The 18,912-nt window shown below is 27.6% G+C and overlaps 1 protein-coding gene across 1 annotated transcript in view; it reads left to right on the top strand.

Annotated features, from left to right (window-relative positions):
• Window positions 1–6,647: 6,647 nt before the first annotated feature.
• The window catches only part of LOC129963915 (chitin synthase chs-2-like), a 72,920-nt gene continuing 60,655 nt past the window's right edge, over window positions 6,648–18,912 (top strand). The window contains exon 1 of the mRNA XM_056078509.1: window positions 6,648–6,882. The gene's annotated coding sequence lies outside the window, so the exon portion shown is untranslated. The remainder of the gene's footprint in view (window positions 6,883–18,912) is intronic.

Below are 18,912 nucleotides of genomic sequence, written 5' to 3'. Positions count from 1 at the left end.
ATTAATTCTCTAACTTCGCGATAGATTATTTTTTTATTCTCAAATTTAAAATTATTAAGGGTATTTATTATCAAATCAAATTACCCTTTGATTACATTCATATTCAATATTTTTCTCCGTTTTTTTTTTTTTTTTTTTTTGCTAAAAGACTTAACACAAACACACCATATTGTTTAAGGTTAAGGTTACCTGAGAAAGAGGATAAAAGAACTTCCAGCTGTTTCTTATTTTTAAAAGGGTATTATTTTTTAATCCTTATTTCAGTGGAACAAATCTCTATTTGTAGGCAAATTTATACCAATTTATTATTTTTTTTAAGTTTCCTGGTGAAAAAAGATTAATTATCTTACGATTTTCCACAGAATTTCATCAGTGTTTCTGCATAAAAAAAACATGCGATGAAATATATAATATCACAGCATGATAAGATTTATACGCTAACATATTATCAGTAAATTGGAATGTGAAAGACGAAAAAAGTCGTTCAACATTCTTTGCAACGCCAGACCATAGGGCATATAGAGTTGTCAAATTTAGCATGCTGCTGTTTTTGGATACTATGTTTTCACTAAAAGAAAAAAAAGAGTTAATTTTTTTTAAAAATTAGATGTTTAGTTAAAAATTAATTTAAAAATATAACAATTTTTTTAAATAACTTCAGAACACATTATTGAATAAAATCATTTTTTATACCAATTTAAAATTTAAATCATAAGCTTTTTAATACTATCAATTTTAGTTCAATATAATTTTACTCCTAATTTTAAAAAATAATTCAAAATATTTTTAAGTATATTTTACAATAATGCTTTCCACTGCTTTATTCAATGGGTTTATCCTCACAAGAGTGCAAAAGTATTAAATCTTTAAATTAATTTATTATTAAAAATATAAATAAATATATTTGATAATATTAATACTTTGTTTCTGTAAGTTATCGCCGCTATAGGAGTTAATTTTGAAAAATATGTTATAAAGAGGAGGAGTCAAGCCTGAAATCTTAAAAAGCTAAAATGTGTCGGATTAGAGGTTTGAATTTTATTAAAAAAAAAAAAATTCTGCGTTCTGTTTAGTTAAAAAAAAAACAAAAAAAAACCCGCTAAATGACAAAGCAGGTCATTAGTATTTTCTTCATCGCGCGTAAAAGCAATTTATCGTACATTAAAAAAAAAAAAAAAACATTTGGTGTCGTTAAAGGCTATGGACCGGTTCTAATGAAACCTTTGTTTCATTTTAACGCACGCATAAATGGTCAGCAGTACATCACTTTCTAAAGCTGTCATAAAAGTTTACTAGTAAAACAAAACAATTATATAACGTCTAAAATTGTGGTGAAGAAAATAAATTTAGGTTATAAAGAAAAACAAAAATATTTTTGTGGAATTAAAATACTTGGCTAATTGTTTGAATTGAAAAATTTAAATTATTTTAACGAAATATTTTGAATTAAAACTCTTAATTATATGGCATTGCTTTATAAATTTTCAGAAAATACAAACGAGAAAAGTTTTTGTTTTCCCTTAAGTCCTTTTTAACAGGTATGTAAAAAAGTTAAAAATGAATTGTGAAACGACTTCTGTTTTATTCCATTAATTTAAACATTGCAAATCTTAAGGATTTTTGAACTTTATTTTAACAACAAAATTCATCAGAGTATAATAATTTAAGAATTTTGACTCAATCGCCATCCATTTAATGAGTTTGCTTTCATTCATTAACCAAACATCATTTTTTTTGTGATAATTAGTTATTTGGGCGAAATTCCTCGAACCATTTCGTATTTATCTTATTTAAAGTTGGTCAAGATAATGCTTAGGGTATATAAAAGACGAAGAATTTTCTAGTTCAACTTCAACAGTTTTCACTATGCATTTCTTGTTACGTGTAGAAAAATATTGTTATGTCTCCATTGCGAGAATTATAGTATGATTAAAAAATATATAATAATTATATCCATAAATATTAATAATTATAAAAATTATAATATATTTTCATTTGTAGAAATATGAATTCTATATTTAAAATCTTAAATGTTTAATTAAATTATAACAGATCATCAGAATTAAATAAATTAATCAAAATTTCTAAAATAGACTATATATTTGAAATCAATTGTGATTGGTGGCACTTATCCTGATATTCCGAAAATTCAGGTTCAAACCTTTGAGATATTTGAAAAATATCATACAGCTTATTTCTACGATCAAACTTTTTTGACATAGTCATGTGACAAAGTAACTAAACATGGTATCTATTATCAAGATGTGAATTGTCATACATTATACAATTAAGATGAGTGTTTTTTTGTGGGGGGGGGGGCGTAAACAATGAGCTCGCCACCAAAATTATATTATTTAAAGGTGGAGAGAGTGATAACAATGGAAGTTTTAGTTTCAAGGGTTTTCTATCTTCCATTTCTAACTTGAATAAATGATTAACAACAAAACAAACGCATTATGTCTATATAAGAATCAAATTGGTTTGACGCATTTAATGCTTAATAAAAGAGCACAAATTACCTTTAATGTAACTAACTATTTGACCCTATAACCTTCGTTAGTGGTTAATATTATGATTTCCTTATAAATGATGATATTTATGAAATGATAAATGATATATTTTACCTAAACCTACAGCAACCAACGCTTGAACTTACTACTTTTAAATAGCAAATTCTCCCTGAAAAAAAAAGAATTTTTTACGTTTTTAATTAGATTTTTAATGAAAATTAATAAAAGCTTTATTGTTTCTTGTCAATTACTACGGAACATATTACTGCACAAAAACGTTTTTTAACATTATTTGAATGTAATTTTAACCATTTATTAGATAATACAGTCATTCAACCTTTTTTAGCGCAAAAAATTAGTTGAATAAAAATAGGACTCTATTCATTTAGGATCTAAAATTCGCTATTCTCTTATTTCTTGTGAAACGAAGATTATTTGTTTCAATGACTGAGAATTAGTGCTTTTTACATTTTAAAAGATGCTTTTTTTTATAAGAGACTTTGACAATAAAAAATTATTGTAAAAATAATTTAAATTTTTGATGAGAAACTCAAGTTGCCTCTTTCTTCAATCTATAAAAATATGGAAAAATAAAATTCAAAGAATAAAAAGTTTGAAAATATAGAATAAAATGTACTTCCTTGTCAAAATTTATCTCCTTAAGATCTTTGCCAAACATTTCCGAATAAATCGGTTTGTTTACAATACAGATATAAATAGGCCGGCTTATACATTTTCGTCCTGCTTCCAATGCATTTAGCATTGATAATAAAAGCCAATTATAACAGGAAGTCAAAAATAAACTTCTAATTTATTTACAGATTTATTATGTCCCGTTTTGGAACAACATGAGGTCTGCTGAGGGACGAACATCATTAGTTTAAGCCATGGCCCGATGGCGAGTACGGCACCTATGTTTCCCCTACGCCGTCTCTAAATTTAAGATACACCAGGGGAAGGCGTTTGACCCATGGTGTAAGAGCATTGATAATAAAAGCAAATTATAACAGGAAATCAAAAATAAACATCTTCTAATTTATAATGTCCCGTTTTGGAACAACATGAGGTCTGCTGAGGGACGAACCTCATTATTTTGAGCCATGGCCCGATGGCGAGTACGGCACCTATGTTTCCCCTCCAGCGTCTCTAAATTTAAGATACATCAGGGGAAGGCGTTTGACCCATGGTCTAAGAGCATTGATAATAAAAGCAAATTATAACAGGAAGTCAAAAATAAACATCTTCTAATTTATTATGTTCCGTTTTGGAACAACATGAGGTCTGCTGAGGGACGAACCTCATTATTTTGAGCCGTGGCCCGATGGCGAGTACGGCACCTATGTTTCCCCTCCAGCGTCTCTAAATTTAAGATACATAAGGGGAAGGCGTTTGACCCATGGTGTAAGAGCATTGATAATAAAAGCAAATTATAACAGGAAGTCAAAAATAAACATCTTCTAATTTATTATGTTCCGTTTTGGAACAACATGAGGTCTGCTGAGGGACGAACCTCATTATTTTGAGCCGTGGCCCGATGGCGAGTACGGCACCTATGTTTCCCCTCCAGCGTCTCTAAATTTAAGATACATAAGGGGAAGGCGTTTGACCCATGGTGTAAGAGCACTGATAATAAAAGCAAATTATAACAGGAAGTCAAAAATAAACATCTTCTAATTTATTATGTCCCGTTTTGGAACAACATGAGGTCTGCTGAGGGACGAACCTCATTATTTTGAGCCGTGGCCCGATGGCGAGTACGGCACCTATGTTTCCCCTCCAGCGTCTCTAAATTTAAGATACATAAGGGGAAGGCGTTTGACCCATGGTGTAAGAGCATTGATAATAAAAGCAAATTATAACAGGAAGTCAAAAATAAACATCTTCTAATTTATTATGTTCCGTTTTGGAACAACATGAGGTCTGCTGAGGGACGAACCTCATTATTTTGAGCCGTGGCCCGATGGCGAGTACGGCACCTATGTTTCCCCTCCAGCGTCTCTAAATTTAAGATACATAAGGGGAAGGCGTTTGACCCATGGTGTAAGAGCATTGATAATAAAAGCAAATTATAACAGGAAGTCAAAAATAAACATCTTCTAATTTATTATGTCCCGTTTTGGAACAACATGAGGTCTGCTGAGGGACGAACCTCATTATTTTGAGCCGTGGCCCGATGGCGAGTACGGCACCTATGTTTCCCCTCCAGCGTCTCTAAATTTAAGATACATCAGGGGAAGGCGTTTGACCCATGGTGTAAGAGCATTGATAATAAAAGCAAATTATAACAGGAAGTCAAAAATAAACATCTTCTAATTTATTATGTCCCGTTTTGGAACAACATGAGGTCTGCTGAGGGACGAACCTCATTATTTTGAGCCGTGGCCCGATGGCGAGTACGGCACCTATGTTTCCCCTCCAGCGTCTCTAAATTTAAGATACATAAGGGGAAGGCGTTTGACCCATGGTGTAAGAGCATTGATAATAAAAGCAAATTATAACAGGAAGTCAAAAATAAACATCTTCTAATTTATTATGTTCCGTTTTGGAACAACATGAGGTCTGCTGAGGGACGAACCTCATTATTTTGAGCCGTGGCCCGATGGCGAGTACGGCACCTATGTTTCCCCTCCAGCGTCTCTAAATTTAAGATACATAAGGGGAAGGCGTTTGACCCATGGTGTAAGAGCATTGATAATAAAAGCAAATTATAACAGGAAGTCAAAAATAAACATCTTCTAATTTATTATGTTCCGTTTTGGAACAACATGAGGTCTGCTGAGGGACGAACCTCATTATTTTGAGCCGTGGCCCGATGGCGAGTACGGCACCTATGTTTCCCCTCCAGCGTCTCTAAATTTAAGATACATAAGGGGAAGGCGTTTGACCCATGGTGTAAGAGCATTGATAATAAAAGCAAATTATAACAGGAAGTCAAAAATAAACATCTTCTAATTTATTATGTTCCGTTTTGGAACAACATGAGGTCTGCTGAGGGACGAACCTCATTATTTTGAGCCGTGGCCCGATGGCGAGTACGGCACCTATGTTTCCCCTCCAGCGTCTCTAAATTTAAGATACATAAGGGGAAGGCGTTTGACCCATGGTGTAAGAGCACTGATAATAAAAGCAAATTATAACAGGAAGTCAAAAATAAACATCTTCTAATTTATTATGTCCCGTTTTGGAACAACATGAGGTTTACCGAGGAACGGACCTCATTGTTTTGAGCCATGTACGTCACCTATGATGCCCGTCCGCCATCTCTAAATTTCAGACACACTAGGTTTGATCCATGGCCTCAGATTTGGCATGCAATAGGTCCATATACATGATGGATATTTAGTGAAATCTGGTTTCGAATTGGGGCATTTTTAGGACATGAAACCGAGACTTCTATTGTGATTATTGTGAAATAGCAAGTCAATGTTATTTTTATTCGAATAGGTTTTTTTATAAGATAGCAATATTATATAAAAATATATAATATTGTTTTATATAAAAATTTGCAAAATAAACTTTGAACAGGTGAGGGGGGATTCAATTAAAATTAATTGAAATATCTTTAGAACTGCTGTATCAAAAACACTTCCTACACATTTCTACCCGGAATTTGTCTTATCTTTTTCAAAATATGGACACGAAGCATAAATTAAAACTATTTTTAACAATATTCAAATCAACACCCATCATCTGTGAACTAAAATTTATTCGAGGAAGCAAATCAAAGGTACATGACAGGTCAGATAAAGATCACGCCTTACTGGATACAAGATACTATTACTAAATTTTTTAAAAGAAATTCTTTTCCCCAAGTTAATGTATAACGACCTCTCACTCGAATACTATTTCCAACGACGCCCATTCAGTTTCGCCAAAAGGAACCAAGACGCTTGTCGTCCGCATTGTTTGTGTTTAAGAATTTTTCATAGTTCATGCTTACAATCCGCACTGCTTCGAAGTAGGCCACAATATTGAGAGAGAAAAAATTCCGCAATAAAAAAAAAAGTGAATGCAAGTCGAATTAAATCGAATACCGGTTTACACCCCGGTTCACAAAAAAGTTAGACAAAGAAAAATCAACCTTTCGTTGCCCCTGACCAGATCAACCAGTCTCTGAGGAGGAGAGAGAGACCTGAATGGTTCCTTCGTTCGATTTCCATTTCAGTAGAGTAGAGTTGAGCGACACGAGAGGATTAACGAAAAATCGTCGTCTAGTTTTCACGTTATCTAGGGAACGGTGCTGTTTGGATTTCGTTTCTTTGAGAAGCGTTGATGGATATAGACATGGTGTGATTTATTAACATCATGGAAGAGATTATTTGACCTGTGATATGTGTGGTTCCTTTGAATGATACATTTTTTTAATTGAAAGGTAAGTAGGTGTCTGTTTTGTTAAATTATTTATTGTATATATTATAATTTCCATTCTTATTGGTATTAATTGTTTATAGGCATTGATGAATTCATTATGATGATACTTAAAAATAACTGCTAATATTTGAATTTTTAATAACAATGATTATAAAGTAACTTAGAATCGAAATGTGGGTCAATGACTTTGTGATTAAAATTTGAATTTAATGTTTTTGGAATCGATTGTAATAATAATTAGCATTAATAAATTGTGTTTGATATTATATTAATGTATTAGAAATTTTTAAAATTTTAATAAGATTGCATAAATTTTTATTTTGACTTTTTTTAAAAAATAGGTGAATGACTGACCGAATGAATTTTGAATTCGGCATTATATCGTCGCCTCATTTGTTTATGTTGTATTATTTCTATGTATATGTTTAAACACAATTTAAGTTTTCTGTTTGTATTTTAAATCGTAAAATTTGTTTAATAATATGGCAGGTGTATAGTTTTGCAAGTTTGTCATTAAGCGTATCGGTTCACTTTTAACTCAATTTTCAGCAGAATTTTACAAAGAAATATTTCATACAAACTCCATATTTTTGTAGAAGATACTAAAAAAATCATAATATTTTGCCAAATTATTTTTAAAAAAATATTTTTTTTAATACATCTTCCATGTACTACTTATTAAATAGTAAATATTTTATTTATTATGACTCGGTTATAACCTAGTTTTGCGATATTTTAAACAAATTCAATTGTGTATAAGAAGACTGTGAAACAAACATTACAGAATTGAACAATTATTTTCAAAATATTGTTAAAAAATCGGTAATATATAGGCGTCATTTTTTAGAATAATTTTTATTATTCATTAATCAAAAATATTCTGAAATATTTTGCTGTTACATAGAAATATTAAAACAAGTTTTAATTTGATATATGTAAATTTTATTATTCTCAAAATGATTTATTTTCTTAACCAAATATTTGTGGAAAAATATTTCCTCTTATGGTCTATAATACTATTTGCTAACCAGTTTATTAGTTATTTATATTTTTATATAAAATCATGAAGTTAGTTATTATGCAACTGAGCGATGTGGACCTTTTTATTAACAATAAAAATTCAATTAAACTATTATTTTTATGCTTTAATTTAATAGAAAGATGCTATAAAATTCAAAGATTTTTTTAAAAAAGGATTATTTTAACAGTTATATCTTCTGCTTAAATATTTTAAAGAAAAAAATCTATCCATTGAAAATATTTTAATTTATATGTGATAATTCATTTTTAATTAATATGTGATGCTATTAATAAGTAATATTTTAAATAGATTTTCATTGTTAACATTAACATTATTTCAATGTGATGAACTAATCCAAATATCATTTCTATTAATTTGTATTATAGTAAGTAAAATTTCAATACCAAATAGAATAATTCTAATAACAAAATAAATTTATACATTAAACGCGATATACTGAAGGAATTAGTACAGTTTATCATTATTGTTGGAATTTTTAGAAGCGTACATAAAAGTTTGGAACCCATCCCCTGAATTAAAATATTGTATGATATTCTGATATAATTTTATTTTCAAATTCAAAATATATTTTTTTCTAAAATATAAAATCACAGAACGTGCCATTAAAAAGTACTAAAAATAGAGTTTAATAACAAAGAGGATCATTAAAATGCACTGAAAATAGAGAGAATGTTATTAAAAGAAATGTCATTCCAAGCAATCATTCCATTTAGCAATCACTGTATTAAGCCTAGTATAAACAGTTAAGAAGGAAATGATTGCAATTCTACATAATAAAAGGAAAATTTATGTGAAAGCTTGGGTAGATTTGCAGCTTACTGACCGCAGAATAGCAAAATCAACAAAATTAAAGGGGGGAAAATGAGTTTATTAACACCTTGCAATATTAATTATCCTAGAGCAAGGGTCGGCAACCTGTTGAAACGGAAGAGCCAAAAGCAACAATTTACAAAAGTTTCCACTTTTTAAAGAGTCACTAAAACTTTCGATTTAATTTTATAGTATTTGCTTATATATATTCGATTTTTGATTTAAAATAAACGGCTTGAAATACGGAATAATCTTTATTCATATAAAAACACAAATGTAGATAGTTGCATCAATGAGACCATTGGCTTTGCATGCCTTTTGAAAGTTTGATAAAATCTGGCTTATAGCTTACTGTTTTAAGTTTCAAGCACGACTCTAGATTTTTATTTGTTAGTTGACTTCTAAATTTACTTTTCATTATATTCATGCGGTGTGGTCTGGTGTGTAGAGGGGACTGACAGTTCAGGTGTCGTCCTCGTCATCTGACAGTGGTTCAAAATTACGAGGTCTTTCCCAAAATAGCCCTAGTGTTGCTTCAAAACGGGACGTTTATATATAACTAAACTAAACTTAAACTAAACATTATATTCATGCAAGAGAATGCTTGCTCACATTAATATGTCGACCCGAAGATCGTCAGCACACCATATGCCAACTTCTTCACCTCACTGTAGCGTTATGGAAGACTATTCCATGCGTCAAATATGAGGGCCTTAACTCGCAGAATTTCTTTTACAACTGTCCACTTGTGTGGCGCGATGTGAGTGCCTTTCTGGACCTCCAACTCTTCCAACTTGCTCTTGAGTTCTGTGAACTTGTCACTCCACAAGTCTTTGGTTTTCAAATCTAGCAACTGCATTTGAAGCGATCCAGCATCAATTCCAAAGGCTTCAATGTTGATTTCATTTGTGTTTGTGTTGAGAGAATTTGCTATGAACGCGAGAGTACTTTTGTCTGTGTTGAATTGCTCGAATCTCTCAGCGAATCGGTCCTTCTTGTTTTTAAAGTTATGTTTAATGTAAAATTATATGTAATCCGATTCTATTACTGATTTTATTATATTATACGCGTTCATATCTTTGAAAAGATAATTCGCTTCTAAATCGTATTCTTGAAACAACAAGCGAACAGACACGCACAAACCGCAAGCGATTACATTAACACACATTAACTTACACACAATGTAAGGTCAACCTCGTCTATTGATTGACAACACGTCTAGAGTCTAGACATGTCTACTCTAGACGGTGGCTGTTTGGGTGAGACAGAAATGAAATGCAATTTGCTGAAAGATAAGCATGGTCACGGAGTCTCATCTCTAAGAACAAAACAATTGTTCAAATTTGTCTCATTACGATCATGTTAAGCATAGGGATTTGTAATTAACGATTATGTTAATAGAAGCTGTTGAGATATTAAGTATTTAAAAATATATTTTCTTATTTTTAAGGGTTTTGATAATACATTATTATTTTTTGTATGGAACAGGAGAGCCGCAATTTTACATCAAAAGAGCCACATGCGGCTAGGGAGCCACAAGTTGCCGACCCCTGTCCTAGAGTCATGCAAATTATATTAAAGTATTGTAAAAAGGTTTCATAATTGGGGTTTTGTAGCTGCTCTAGATTTTCTGAAACAAAATATGTGATTTATGAGAAATGGGATAATTTAATTTCAAATTAATAAATAATTTCTGCATTAAGTTTAAAATTATTTATGTGACAACTATTGCGTAACATTAGAAGAGAAATTAAAATTTTTTATTGATTAGATATCTGCAATTATCCAAATTATTATCAGTTGAATTAAATAATTTTCGTCCTCCTAAATTAAAAAAAAACATGACGATAAGTGAAATAAATAAAATTAAGAACTTCAAAAATATTAGCTCAAAAAAAAAATTTTCAAGTAATGAAATATACAGAAGTAAAGGAAATTAACGATTCTTTGAAATTATCTAGATTATACTGTGTTCATTCATTATTTGAATTTCAAATTTTAAATACATTATCCAATAATTTCAATGGAATATAATAGTTTCAAAACACAAATTTTTAACTAGGAAAAAATTAAATTGGTGCTTATCTTATGATAAATATCGATGAAATTTCAATTTTTTTTTTTTTTTTTTTTTTTTTTTTTTTTTTTTTTGTTGAAAGTTAAAAAGACGATAGATGACCTACCCTATAAGTTGATATAAAAAATAATCTTTAATTTTTAAAAACGTTGTAAAATTTGAAAAACTTTATTTAACTAACTAATTGTTCAACTTCTCACGTAGCATCCGTTTCAGGTATTTTTATATGTCTCAGAATTTCATTTTTTATAATGAAGATTGTTACTAACATTTAAGAGAATATAGTTATATTACGTAGATTTAGGCCGACAAATAGATTTTCGATTAAGAATTTTTAATTTAATTTTTAAATTTTAAAGAAATAATTTATTAAATTTCTTACATTTATGATATGTTTCTTAAAATTGAACAAATTATTACAAAAAAAAATTGTAAATTTTGGGGGAAAAAATACTATTGTTATTAAATATTATAAAACATTGATTAAAATTTCATATTTATCTATTTCGTAAGATATAATTTGGATGGTTTATTATTTGTTTTACCTATTTCATTTTTTTTAAATAATAAGAATAGAAAAAATAAAATATGCAATAACATATTGCAAGTTTTTAGCTTACAACAGAAGTTAATATTATTCAAAGAAGTTAAATTTGATTTGTTGCTCCACACCAGGAATGCATCAACTAAAATCACTCTGAAGATATCGAAAGAAATGGACAGTAATAAATAAAAAAAAACTTCATGAAAATACCCTTTTTGAAGTTCATACTTTTATAAAATAAATTTTAAATTCGGGATATTAATGTGGAAACAAATAAAAATAACTGAAGGCTTAATTTTCGGAGGCTACAAATCCAAATTTAAAATTAACAACCAAAAGGGCACAAAAATTATTTTAAAAAAATGGTCACGCTATTACATGTTTTAAAATAATTTTGGAAAAAACAGAACTGATTTTTTGTTCTTCTTTTGCGAGAATTTTTTTTATTGAAAACCTACGCCAAAATGAACTATTAGTCATCAAATTAAGATAAACATATATGTATACATATATATTACTCAAAAGATAAGTGTAGTTTCTAATCATTTGCTTCTTCCGTAGGCGTTAGCTTTGAGTTAACAAAATACTACCCGTTACACCCAGTTGTAAAAATAATCGCTCTTAATTTATTTTTTTTATTTATAATATCCTTGTATATACAATATTTAATTGATTTAAGATAAGTGTGAGTTCAGAGACATGGGATAAAAATAGAAACTGAAAGTCATATTTATTATTACTTTCTTTTCATATGAATATGTAAAAAACTGAAGTTAAATACGATTTTAAATAAAAATTAGAATTTTCAATTAACAGCACTTTTACGCATTTATACAATTTAAAAAAAATTGGCGTTTAATTAACTTTTTATATTTATCATTGAACTTAAATTCTTTGTTTATATTCATTATTTGGATGTATCAATCAGATTTCATTTGCCAAACGATTTAAAGTATTTTCGGAAATTTCTTTAGCTTTCATATTTATGAATAAAACGAAAACAACTCCGCAATCTGAATAAATTAAATATCTTTTGCTTTTTTTCAGTATATTAATTCAGTATAATTGCTTTAAAACAATTGAACGACTTCCCGAATTTAAAGGAATTAAGTAATACAAATTCAACCCAATTCTATTCATAAAAATTTATCAAAAAATTTTGAAGGATCGTTTCAAATCAAAATGATTTTCTTTGACTTTTTTGCTTTTTTGAAAGCAAAAGAATTTTTCAAATTACTTTAATTATACTAATAAATATAAATTTATTTTTCATCATAATTTTATAAAAATAAGAAATTTAATTAATTCACTAGATTGTTGTATCTATTATAAATCTATTTCTTACAATCGTGAATACGTATTCCCGAAAAATGGAAAAAGAACTATATCATTTGCTATTATAATGATTTTGTTGGCATCAGATGGTAAATAAATTAGGAGAAATAGTTTCATAATTAAAATAAATGTAAATTAATAGGGAAAATATTGCGAAATAATAGTTATTATTAGTTAAATTTTTACCATTTTATGCACCCACTTTCTTTTTCAGTAATAAAAGCTTCAAAAATATTCGTTCTTGTTCTCGGTTATTTAAATCTCTTTTGAGGTCATTAATGAAAAATTAATCAAATATTTTTATATTTTATTTGATTTTCGATTCTTATTCAAATCAACATCTGTAGGTACAGTTTTAATAATTTTAATAGGTACTTTAATTTTAATAGGTTAATTTTTAATTTTTCAATAGTTACAATTAATAATTTTAATAATAATTTAATCGTAGTCAAAGGTGTTTTGTTTCAGATGCAAATCTTCATTTCGATGGATGGTATAATTCTTAATTTGTTTGTCGGGTTTTTAAAAAAACTTAAAAATGTATTTATTCTTTATTTCAAAGAATCCGGACCAATAATATGTAGCAAAAAAAAGTTGGTATTTTTTTGTATATGCCGCAATTGCATTTTATTAATGTAAAGGACAAAATCATCTTATAAAAGAATAAAAAAAATTTTGTTGAAAAATTACCAAATAAATATTATCTTTAACAAAAAACAAACTCAAAATTTTATTTTTTATTTCATTTTGATAAACTAGTTTACTGATAAAATTAATTAACAACATAATTTGTTTTACTAGAAAAAGTAATATCGCTTCTCAGATAACAAACAACCCTTTAAATGTTAATCTAATATCTTTATCATTATATAATTAAAGACATTAAGAAAAAATTTATATCAAAGATAAAATAGTATTATGGCATTTCATATAATTGGACAGAATTCTTAGAATGAGTTCGTGAAAAGCATCACTGTTTTTTTTTTTTATTACAAACATTTTCTGTCATGATACTATGAAAAAAATTTAACTTCAAAATGTATTAACTACAACTGTCTCTTCTTTAAGGATGGACTGCCTATGATGCCATTACCCATCAAGTATATTTCATATACAAACATATCTTGATTTCATATTATTAATTTAAACTGCTTCCATAAAATTAGATATAAAGAAAAGAACTATTTTTAATTATAATTTACATAATTAACTTTTTTAAGTTTCCATTAATGAAATTAAATATAAATTTAAAATAAAATGAAGGCATGTAAAAGATGAAATGTATCTGTCCGCCTCTAATAATAGTTCAATTAAATGCATGATATGGTATAGAATTCTAAAAATTCGATTTATTTAAAAAAGTTGTACAGTCATATAAGTAAAATAAAACATACGAAGACAAAAACAAAATATTGCCTTATTGGTCTATTTTGCAGATAAAATGCAAACATAAAACTACTAGAAAATAGGACTAGACAAAAAGCTCTTACAAAAGTTTAAAAATATCATCGATTAAAAATCAGCATCCAAAAATATACTTGAATTAGCTTCAAAGTCCTATTTTCCGTTCCTTATTTTAATCAGCATGAAAAAGAAAACATTGTTTATTCAAAACTCAATAAAGGAAATAAAAAAATCACTTTCCAGCTCATCAGCTCTGTAACAGATTTCGATTCACGCAAAAAAACAAGACCTCTGAAGCATGGCGATCGAAATACACAATCGGAAGTTTTGCTAGGTTAATTTCTGAATACATTTGCAGCACATTATTGTAGAGAATGTGCGGAAGTTCTTGTCGGTGAACTACTTTCTTCACTATCTCGACCATATTATCGGTCCGTGTGGTTGTCTGTTATCAGAGCGAGAGATTTCAGATGAAAGACTCCTTTTTTTATATATAAAATAGACTCTATTTTCAATAAATTGAACAAATGCAATAGTTAAAAAATATGAGAAATATAAAGCATAAATTTACTAACTAGCAACAAAGAAATGCATTTATAAAATGTTTAGGTAACTGTACTCTAACGTGTATAGAAAGATAGGTCATGCCATTTTTCTTCAAATTATATAAAAATAAATTTTTAAATAATATAAAAAGAGCAACGCATATATTAGAGAAATATAAATTATATATCTATATATTTGTATCAATACTTTTGGAATTTCAAAAGTTAGCCCTTCAGAGTTCTCGAAATAAAATTTGTCTTCTGAAGATAATACTTAATAACGTGGTTATTGGATGGAACCTCTTTTTCTATCAGTGTTATTTAAAGGCAAACATTTAAGAAGTTAAATAGTAGTTTTTAAAATATGCCTTAGGTATTTTAATTCATTATTTTAAATCAAAATAAAGCTAGATAAAAACATGCAGCTTATTCTCTTTTGTAAACAAATTTTCACTTCGATAATAAATATTACAATGAATGTTGCCAAACTATTGTATGAAAAAAATTCATGAATTAGTTGAATTTGGCAAAAATTGCTCAAGCCATTCATGTATTTTTCAACTTGAGGTGTTGCATTTAAATAAAGAAAGGCAGGCCTCACATAACGGAAAAAAATTATTTTTTTAATCACACTACAACTCATTTACTACAACAGTCATCCCTTATGTTTGCGATCTCTAGTTTTATTGTAAAAATATATTGTTTCTGTGTTCTTTAGCTATCCTTAAAATTTGCCCAATGATTTTAGAAATATACTTTATTTGGTTTTCGCATCTGGAATATTTAACAATAAATCCTGAATGCTAAATACTTAAAATCACCAAGTGAAAACTAATTTATCAATTAACTGAAAACTTTTCTCTACTGTTTTAAACTAATTTGTAAATTGAATAACTATTTTTCTTGTCACAGACTAGGATTTGAGGATTTTTTTTCTATTAAGAGTTTTTTTACATGGTCTTATGATTTTCCACATACTTTTTTACATTTTCTTATATTTTATATAAAATTTACTCTTTTCTGTCATTTTATATATATGACACCAAAAATTTAATATACATGATACAAAAATACTATTTCATGAACTTTCCCCGAATCAGGATCTACCTGTTAAATAAAACCAATTCTATCATAGACCAAATATACTGAGATTCGTTTAATAAATATGCTAATTTAGCTTCAAATGGTTTTCAGTATCGGTAAATAAAAATTATTTGTCAGTTAGATTTTCAGTTATTTAAAAATATTATTTTATTTTCGAAATGATTCTCTTTTTTCATGTTAAGCACTTTATTAAACATTATTAAATTATTAAAATATCTAAAAACACACCTTTTTCGTGAAACATTTCAGAGTTTTTCTGCTTCACTGAAGAAAATTATAATGTTATCAATAGAATACATAATTTATAAAGCATATTTCCTAAAGTTTTGAAAATATTTTCTGTTTTGAAATGCAAATATCTAAATTCTATACAAATGCAAATGATATAGAAATCAAAAGAAGCATATTAACATCAAATGTTTAGTAAATAGCAGTTCACCTTCAAAATTCAATAAACCTTGGATTCAATAAACCTTGCTATAATTAACTATTGAGAAACCAGTATTATTGGTATTTAGGAAACTCGCTAAGGTCAAAGAGTTTCATACGTGGGTAATCAGGCATCAAATGTTTAGTATGTAAAAATATCATTTGATTTCAAAATCAAAAAAATAATGTAAAAACCTTAGATTTTAAAGAAATATTATTCCACGAAAAAATAAATTTCTGAAATGATTCGTAAGTTGCATTTAATTAGAGAGGTATGAAAAAAAGGTACAATAACTTAATATTTTTAAGAACTTTGTTATTTTATCTATGGATTTATTCAAAATACTGGCCTATGAAACAAAATATATCTGTATTTCATGGAGCAGATGAATTTAAATTCTTTTCAAAGTGTAATTTAAGCATTTTTTTGTCTAATACAGTCTACATATTTATCAATTTCAAGATATTATTTTATAAAAAGAGTTTTAGTTGTGAATGAAAATATCGTTTGGCTGTTGATAAATCTGATCATGAAATGATTTGAATGGCTGATTTGAAAATATCGTTTTTCCTGTTGTAAGCCAACGTTTTGTGACATTGGAATAGGAAATATCTAAGTTCATGAAAAGTTCTTTCAAAAGTAAACATATACTAACATTTTTTAAATAAAAGAAGATGCAATTTTTTTATAGAACCTACTACCTGCATTTGTATTTAAAAAGCCTTAGTTTCCTATAAGAAGCATAGAGAAATCAAGAACAATAAAGCCTCTTAGATGTAAAATGATTCAATAGTTTACAGTTTTGAATTATTCATAAAGCAGTTTCATGTATTTTTAAGCAAAAATATACGTTTTATTTCGTGATGAATTAATACAGGTTAGCGAAATAAAATAAATTAATTAAATATAATTTTTTATTTTAAAGTTTTTCTAAAATTTCGAAAACCTAAATCATACATATCTTTTTAGCTATAATATAGGTATAAATTCTTCTCTTTTCTAAAGTTCTATTTAAAAACCCAAATGTGATTTATTTTATAGATTAAATCTTGTCACTTTATTGTTAGGAAAATGCAAATTTATTTAAGAGTAGCCTTACTGCAAACTTTATATGACAACAACGACTAAAAATTAAATTTAATAAAATTATATTTAATGCTTCGTTTTCCTTAAATCAAAGAAAGCTGTATTATGTCAGGTTTTAAAAGATTAAAAGTAGGAATTCTGAATTTTAATTTATAATTAATCAACTATTTCATGACAACAGAAAGCTATCTTATTTATAAATGATGGTCAAAAGAATATTAAAAGCTGAGTTTTCCTTTCTTAATAAATTAACGAAAAGCATAATTTAAAATAGAATGCACTTACTTTTTATGATTGGAAAATGAAAAAAAAAAAACAGTCAGAAATAATGGAAATAAGTATAAGCAGTATGCAAATTATTAACTTATTCACCATTTTGTAAAAACAATAAGTGTTTTAATTTTTCTTCCATCGTAATAAAAAAAACAGATTACGCTCTTTTGATTATTACATATTCTTATTTATATGAAATCTGGAATTTAATGCAATCAGTTTATTGCAATTAAATGCAATAAATGGAATTAAAGATTGATTTAAATAAAGGATTCATATAAATCCAGAATTCATAAGAACAATAAGAAAGCTCTAAAAGTTCTTTATTAGACAAGAAGAGAAGTATAAAAAGCTCTAAATTAAGATATTTGATTTACTGGAACAAAATAGTTATTTACATATTTCAGTAATATGATTTATTTAATATTTAATTAATTATACAGGAATAACATCTCAATATATATATAAATTGGATATATATATATATATATATATATATATATACATACATGTGTATATATACATACATACATACTTGTGGATACATATACATACATGTATATGCGTGTGTGTCACATAGCTTTTAAATAGCTGACGAATGCAATCGAATCTTGATACTTATATAGGATATGAAAAAGAATACGGTTCACTTTTCAAAGTACAAAAATTAATCAAGTATTTATTTAATTAGAATGTCTTTAAATTGTCTTTTCTTTAAAAAAACACTTGCTGTTTTTTTTTAATATCTTTTCTTATACTTTTAACTGCTCCACCTCAATTTTTTAAAATTTCTCCTTTATTTTAATATGCCTTTAAGTAATACTTTTATTGGTCTTAAAATAATGATTTATCCGTGCATAAAACTACGCGTAAGTTAATCGCTGAAACGAAGTCGATTTTCTTCATAACTCAGTATCTGTGAGCAGAATTTATCGTATTAGAATAATTAATATATATTAAGCACTCGTGGGGAAAATTAGCTGTCGGTGATTTTTAAAAATCGTCTGGAACAAGTGACATCCTATTTTTAGTCAAAAGCAGACGATAAAAATTTTAAATGATGAAAGGACTTTAAAGGTATATTATAATATTTAGTACAAATAATTTTTGCGTTAAAATTATTATATATGAAACGATTTTAATCCCCGGTTATGCCGAATATATCATATAAAATATACAAATGTTACCTTATAATTTTAAACGAGCAATTCTTATATATTTATAAATTTATTTCGTGTATCCCGGAAACGGCTCGAACGATTTGGATCAAATTTTATATTTAGATGAGGTTTTGCTTTTTAAGTTTATCTATATAGATGTCTTTCCTGAAAAAATGAATACTGTAATATAGAGATTGTTTCCAATAACATGTTAAACTAAA

The sequence above is a fragment of the Argiope bruennichi genome, chromosome 3, assembly GCF_947563725.1.
Source record: "Argiope bruennichi chromosome 3, qqArgBrue1.1, whole genome shotgun sequence".
Classification (NCBI taxonomy): Eukaryota; Metazoa; Arthropoda; class Arachnida; order Araneae; family Araneidae; genus Argiope; species Argiope bruennichi.
This window is presented reverse-complemented; position numbering and strand designations above follow the sequence as displayed.